At 42.0% G+C, this 7,830-nt stretch overlaps 1 pseudogene; it reads right to left on the bottom strand.

The window, feature by feature from the left end:
• Nucleotides 1-5,051: 5,051 nt before the first annotated feature.
• LOC147707203 (U2 spliceosomal RNA) lies at nucleotides 5,052-5,227 on the bottom strand (annotated as a pseudogene).
• Between the last annotated feature and the right edge of the window lie 2,603 nt (nucleotides 5,228-7,830).

Below are 7,830 nucleotides of genomic sequence, written 5' to 3'. Positions count from 1 at the left end.
GTCATTTAAACAGTGTTTGCAAAGCTAAACATACTGTGCATGTTAGAACTGTTGATACACATGAACCTTATCAAAGTGATAGCTTATCAGGTTTTGATGTTGTTCCATTAGAATCTGATATGCAACATTTAAACATCAATACTATAGAATTACCGACAATATCCAATGAAGTTAAAGAAATTTTAGCTTTTGATTCATGTGGAAATTTAATTGATTGTGTTCATGTTCCTGATCCCACCTGTCAGGTTCTTATTGGTAAACACTCACTCGACATGATGGCTGATTCTGGCGCTCCTGTCACAATTGTTTCTGATGTAATTTTTAACAAGTTATGGGCCCCTTCAACTGTTTTATGTAAAGTTGACATTATTCCTAATGCATATGGTGACAAGGATATTGAGATGCTTGGTTTCTTCATGTCTGACGTAACATGTTTGGGCAGGAAAACTTACACTAAAGTTTATGTAGCCATCAAGGGAAAAAGTATAGTTGGTTGGCAAGATTTAGCCAAAATGAATTTAAAACTGGTCCCTGGATCTAAGAATCCAGTTCAATTGAATGATGTTGTTCTTTATATGGTAGAAGGAGTCAATGAATCCTGTGTTAATGATCTTATAAAACAATTTTCTGAGGTGTTTAATTCAAATGTGGGTAAAGTTGAAAAATGTGAACACCTTATTAAGTTAAAACCTGGTGCAATTCCAATTGTACACAAACTCAGGTCAACTCCCCTCAGTGTTAGGGATGATTTAAAAAAGTTATTGGATAACATGGTTACTGACAAAATTATTGAACCCACAAATTCTTCGCAATGGGTCAGTCCAATTGTTATTGTTCGTAAAAAGGATTCTAGTATCCATTTGTGTGCAGACCTTCGGTCTTTAAACAAAAATATATTGATTGATTGTCATCTCATTCCTAGAATTCAGGATCTCCTTACTGGTATTGATGGATGTAAGTTTTTCACGCTATAAGACCTGCGTAGTGCTTATCACCAAATTCCTTTATCCTCAAAGTCAGCTGATTTGACTACATTTATTACACCATTTGGTGCTTATAAGTATTTGAGGTTGCCCTTTGGCCTAGCTTCGGCTGCAAGAGTCTTTCAAAAGTTTATGGATTCTTTACTAGGTAAAATCAAAAATGTTCAGGCATTCTTATTTTTTCTAAAAGTGTTGAGGACCATGTTAACACTTTGAAGGAGTTGCTGTTATGTTTCAAGAATGTTGGTATTACTTTAGGAAGGGATAAATGTAAATTTTTAAAATTAGAGGTTGATTACTTAGGTCATTGCATTAGCTCATCAGGCATAAGACCGAAATTCTCACTCACAAAAGCCATTTCAGATGTCCCAGCTCCTGGTAACAAAGATTCTTTGAGGTCATTTCTTGGCATGACGGAGTATTACTCTATATTTGTTTCAAGTTACTCTCAGATTGTTCAACCTTTACAGGATTTACTTAAGAAAAATATTAAGTTTGAATGGCCTGAAGTTGTAAATCAGTCATTTATGTCAATTAAGGAAGCAATCTGCTGAAAGCTTTGTCTTCTTTTACCCCAGGAATTGAGTGTACTATTTCAGTTGATGCCAGCCAGTTAGGTCTAGGCGCAGTTTTGTCTCAACACACAGGTTCTCTTGAACGCACAGTAGGTTTTGCTTCTAGGTCTCTGTCCACTGCAGAAAGAAATTATTCCACCATTGAGAGGGAAGCATTGGCTTGTTCCTGGGTTGTGGAAAAGTTTAAGAGTTATATTTGGGGCACGCATTTCGTATCACTAAGTGACCATAAACCGTTGCTTAATTTGTTGAATGGAAATGGCACTGGGAAGGCTTCAGCACGTTTGGTGCATTTACTATCCAGATTACATGAGTTTAACTTTACAATTCGTCATGTGTCTGGTGGTCTCAATGTCAGAGCAGACTGTCTCTCGAGACTTCCGCTCCAGGAGGATTATGTAGAGACAAAGTTTACTGATGTCGAATGTGTAGTAGCTTCAATTTCTGACTCAAGAGAGGTTTTTCCATTTTGACTCAAGATTTATGGTTCAAGGCCTATAGTGATGATGAAGTTTTACAGGCTGGTAGTAACATGGGGGCATATTATCAAGGGGGTTTATCTCCGCTTTTTTGGCTTTAAAAGCCAAGAAAGCGGAGATAAAATTATCTCCCTATTACCAAGCTGTCGCTAACACCAGTTAGAGACAGCTAGTAGGAGATAGCGACCATCTTGGGCCCCACTTTGCATGTCAGTGATATTTATCACTAATGAGATGCAAAGTGGGCGTGCCAAGATGTTAGAGACTGAAAACAGTCGCTAACATCGCTATCTCCTATTACCAACTTTTGGAGATATTCGCGCTAAGCGGGAATATCTCCAAAAGCTAACACCTGCCCTGAGCAGTTCTTAGCCATGTTATCCAATGGGAGGTGGATAACATGGCTAAGAGCATTTGCTCGATAATGCATGAATATCGCTGACTTTTCAGCGATATTCATGCATTTCGGCCGTTTTTTATCGCATTTGCGATAAACCTTGTTAATAGCAAGGTTTATCTGCGATAAAAATCGCCGATGTGCGGCGATAATTTTTGTCTCTAAACAAGTTAGAGACAAAAATTATCGCTAGTTGTTGGTAATATGCCCCATGGTTATTAGTGGTTGGCAAAAGGAACGTTCTTTACCTGCTTCCCTTAAATCTTTTGCTCAGTTTTCTGAAGATCTTTCTATTGTAAGTGGAATTTTGATGCGTGGTGATCAATGCATTCCACCTTCGTCTTTACGCATGAAATTGGTGGAATGTGCTCATGAGGGTCATTTAGGCATTGTGGAAGCACTTCAAGAAAACTTAAAGAGTTTTTCTGGTGGCCTGCATTAGAAAAGGATGTTACCTTATTTATAGTTAAATGTGATTCTTGTCTCTTATCGGATAAACATTGGAGAGTCAATAAATTGCCTCTTTATCCTGTTTCTATTCCAGATGAGGCATGGTCTAAAGTTGCTTTGGATTTTTCTGGTCCTTTTATTTTATTACCTGCTAGTGATCGCTTCATAATCGCTTTAATTGATTACCACTCTAAGTGGGCGGACGTAGATTTTTGTGACTCTCCGTCTTCTTCTTCTGTTATCAAATTTTTGGAAAGAGTTTTTCACGTAGAGGGCTATCCAAAAGAAATTGTGACAGACAATGGTTCACATTTTTGTTCCTTGGCCATGCAAGATTACTGTAAAGCACATGACATTAAACATTTGAAAGTAGCACTCTATTCCCCTGCTGCTAATGGTCTAATTGAAAGATTTAATAGATTTTTAAAAGAGGGTGTGCAAACAGCTCTTGCTAGTAATTTCCCAGTTAAAGACTTTTTGAAGAAGAAAATTTGGTCCTATTTAATCACACCACATACAACAACTGGTATTTCCCCGTTCAGACTTTTGAAGAAAAGAAATCCGAATGGTGTTATTTGTCCAAACTGGTTGAAGGAGTTACGGAAGGACACTTCTTCTTGTATTTCTTGTCATGATAAGAGTATTTTTAAGGAGAACGTTATGAAGAAGCAAGCTCTGCAAAAGAAGTATTTTGATGCTTCTTCTCATTTTGTTGTGAAAGATTTTCAAGTGGGTGATTGGGTTTTGTTTAGGAACCCTAAGAAATGTGCAAAAGACATGTCAACATTTTCCTCTCCTTTTCAGATTGTCAAGACTTCAAAAGGGTCAGTTTTTCTTGAAAAAAGAGGGGTGGTGGAGTAAAAGAGCTCTTGTTAAAGTTTCTAATGATCAAGCCAAAAGAATTCGTGTATATAAAACTGATTCCAATGATGTTGAATGTTCACATTTTCCTTTAGGTACTCCCTCTGATTATCTTCAGAACAATGCTTGTTCTTCTGTTATTCCTTCCACTTCTTCTGCAGGTATGGTTTTGCAAACTTCACCAATGTCCTCACAAACGCCTTCTATTTCAATTGAAATGTATAAACCTGTTAGGCCAAATCGTAATTGTTCCATTCCTTCTAGGTTTAAGGATTTTTATATGTCTTAGTTCTTTTTTGTGTTTTAATTTATTCGTTATTAAAAGAAGGGAGATGATGTAAGGTATTGTCTTTCTTCTACTTCCATCAATGCTCACTGCTCTTGTTAGGTCATGTTTTCTTAACCTTCTATGTTCTATGCTCCACATTCTCGCAGACAGTGTTCCTTCAAACATGTTTATGTTTGAAGGTGCATCTCTCGAGGATGCAATGACTGTTTAACTATTGCTTTGCTTCCCTGTGTTTGTAACGATTCATTCAACTGTTATGCTTGCTACTTGCCGGTGGCGCTCCGGTGTAATGCTGATCAATTTGGATTAAACTCCTTTTGGATTGATACCTACGCCTGTTATTCATTCTTTCTGAATAACCAACTACTTCTTTACACCCGCCCCTTCCTGCGCACTGCTTCCAGCCGGCTGGCCGGAAAGCCTGGCAGCCAGGGGATGCTGGGAATCAGGCCAGGAAGCCCTGGACAGCTCCCTGACCGGAAGTGGTCGGACCCTCGCCCTCGCTTGCCCGGGACACTGCTCTCCTGCAGCCTGAGGCCTACAGATAAGGCTTGGCCGTCGTGGCCGTTCGGGGACGGGCGGGGCGGGCAGAGAAGGAAAAGGACTCTTTATTTTTCTTCTTGCTCAGAGAGGCCAAGGGCAGTGCCCACTTCCCTGCATCCTGCCTCCCTCCCTCCCTCCATCCCACTGACTTACTGAGAACCTTCCTCCATTCGTTCCCCAGTGAAATGGATCCAAAAATCAATGAAACTCTGCTGCTGCAAAAACAGTCTTTTTCCCACGTTTGTCTCTTTTCAAAGTGCAGCGTCTGGATGGAGAAGGGAAAAAATAGAAGACTTTTTTTTTTAAATAAATAAATAACGCACGGCGGGTGGCCACAAAGTGGCAATTAAGTAAAATACATACATAATTAAGGCAAGACACAGTGACCAGTTTGCGCCATTTTACAGGGTTTGGTAGTGAAGCGCTACTTTCGTTTTCTCGTCTATTTTTCAACAGCATTGTTTTCCCCGAGTGGGGAAGTGCACCATTCCTGGAGGTACTGCAATACCAGGTTGATGCGTGGAGTGGACAGAGCAAGCTCCTATTCCATCTCCCTGTTCCAAAAATCAATTTAATATATGGTCCCCAGATAGAGGACGTATCAAATATTAAACTGATAAGAACAGATTTTTTTTTTGTTGTAAAAATATACTTTATTTATAAAAAAAATTCAGAGATAAGTTTTAACCAATCCCATAGGGTGGTGTACATTTGAACCTGAGTAGGGGGTGCACGCAGGCACCAACCTACCGGTTTTCCATCGAGATATTTCTTATCAGTACACTTTTATGCTGAAGTGTATTTTTTAGCTTACCCACTCTGCCCATTTCTCCTGTTTCCATTTCCCCTCAGCAGTAGTTTTTCCAAATAGTTTAATGTCAGAGTAAAGGAAAGTCATCAGTTTATCAAGACATATATGGATTGCATCTTTTACGTCTAGATTTTTTTGCTTAAACATCATTAGGTTTCGTGTTGCCCATAGGCTTTCTTTAGCTGCACATAGGATTCTCCATAGGGTCCTGTCTTTATTTTTTGACATGGAGGACCCTAGGCCATACAACATGAGTTCATATGTGATATGCTTTTGGCTTGTTACCCCTTCAATGAGTCTGACCATTTTCCCCCAAAAGGTGTTGGCAAAGGTACAGTTCCATAGGAAGTGGGTGATGGTTTCTTCTCCAGGGCAGTCTTGTCTTGGGCATTTGGCTGTATTGGCGAGTCCTCTTCTGTGCTGGAAGGCTTTGACTGGGAGGGCGTTGTTGATGGCCAGCCATGAGATGTCCTTTTGGGAATTGATAATGTCCTGGTGGTTAGTTTTTTCCCATACTTTTTTGGAGAGGCTTTCTGTCAGGTTGTTTGCCATCTCCATTTTCTCTAGACCTGCGATTTCCTTTTTCAGTAGCGATCTGTTTTCCATGCAGTCTGGGTCTACCTCCAGCAGTTTCAACATCTGCAGGAATGGTAGAAGTACAGCATATAGTTTGTGGGGAAAAAAGGCAACAGGTAGTAAATTGTTCCTGGGGATCAGCTGGAATCTGTGGAAAATGTCTCCTGCCCCATACCTGATAAAATGGGCGGCGGTGTTTCTTTTTTGTTTTATTGCGTTCAGGCACAGGCAAAAGTACGTTGTAAAAAAATACAGGTATAAATTCGGGACCTTCTTGCCCCCGTTTTGTGTGTGTTTGAACATGATGGTCCTTTTGACTTTCTCCATTTTGGAGTTCCAGAGGAAGTTGAAGATACTTTTTTGCAGTTGCCTCAGCGTAGATTTGTCAGGAGGGTAGATCATGGCAGAGTACAAAATCAGTGGAAGAATAACAGCTTTGATGATCATGACCTTCCCGGTCATGGATAGTGTTCTAGTTTTCCACAAGCTCACTTTTTGTGCAATTTTTTGTTGAACTGGCGGACAATTAGCTTGACCTTCCGTGTCTTGTGAGAAAAGGATTCCCAGAATTTTTGTTGGTTTCCTGGTCGTCTTTACATCTAGCTTGGCCATGTTGTCCCATTTGCCTGTGATGAGGCACATGCTTTTTTCTATGTTCAGGGACAGCCCTGAAGCTTGTGCAAAGAGTTTGGAGTGTAGGAGGACCCTCCTGGCAGAAGCGGGGTCTGGGCATAGTACTGTCACATCATCCATGTAGGCTATGCACTTTGCTACTTCCCCGCTAGCTCCTGGGACAAAGATCCCCTTGATGATTTTGTCCTTCCTAAGGGTGGCTAGTAGGGGTTCTAGGGCGCATATGAACAGTGCTGGGGACAGGGGGGCATCCCTGTCAAACTCCTGACTTGATCTGTACATTGAATGGTGGCAGAATTAACGCCTCCCGAAGCAATCTACCTTGGTGACCCGAACCGGGGTCTTCCCTCGCACCGTCGCTGGCCGCCCTTTCGCCTCTTTTTCTGACTCCCGGCAAGAGCTCAGCATGTGCCGGTGGAAAGGAGGTCCCGGCCTCAGGCCTTCCCCCGGCTCCCAGAGTCCTCCTCGGCTGTCGCCTCATTAGGCGTCACTTTGCATACCCACGTTGTACTCTTTCTAGTATTTGCATGCCCGCCCCTTCCTGGCCACTGCTTTCGGCCGGCTGGCTGGAAAGCCTGGCAGCCAGGGGATGCTGGGAATCAGGCCAGGAAGCCCTGGACTGCTCCCTGACTGGAAGTGGCCGGACCCTCGCCCTCGCTTGCCCGGGACACTGCTCCCCTGCAGCCTGAGGCCTATAGATAAGGCGTGGCCGTTTGTGGCCGTTCGGGGACGGGCGGGGCGGGCAGAGAAGGAAAAGTACTCTGTATTTTTCTTCTTGCTCAGAGAAGCCAAGGGCAGTGCCCACTTCTCGGCATGCCTGCCTGCCTCCCTCCCTCCCTCCCTCCCTCCCTCCCTCCATCCATCCATCCTACTGACTTGCTGAGAACCTTCCTCCATTCGTTCCCCAGTGAAATGGATCCAAAAACCAATGAAACTCTGCTACTGCAAAAACAGTCTTTTTCCCATGTTTGTCTCTTTTCAAAGTGCAGCGTCTGGATGGAGAAGGGAGAAAATGGAAGAAAAAAAAAGTTAAAAAACATAAATGAATAAAGCACGGCCGGGTGGCCGCAAAGTGACAATTAAGTAAAATACATACATAATTAAGGCAAGACACAGTGACCAGTTTGCTTTTATTCACAGGTAAACACAATAGAGCCACTTTACAGGGTTTGGTAGTGAAGCGCTACTTTCGTTTTCTCGTCTATTTTTCAACAGCATTGTTTTCCCCGGGTG

This window comes from Lissotriton vulgaris, chromosome 6 (genome assembly GCF_964263255.1).
Source record: "Lissotriton vulgaris chromosome 6, aLisVul1.2, whole genome shotgun sequence".
NCBI classification, from domain to species: domain Eukaryota; kingdom Metazoa; phylum Chordata; class Amphibia; order Caudata; family Salamandridae; genus Lissotriton; species Lissotriton vulgaris.
The sequence above is the reverse complement of the archived record's forward strand: the minus strand, read 5'-3'. Positions and strand labels throughout refer to the sequence as shown.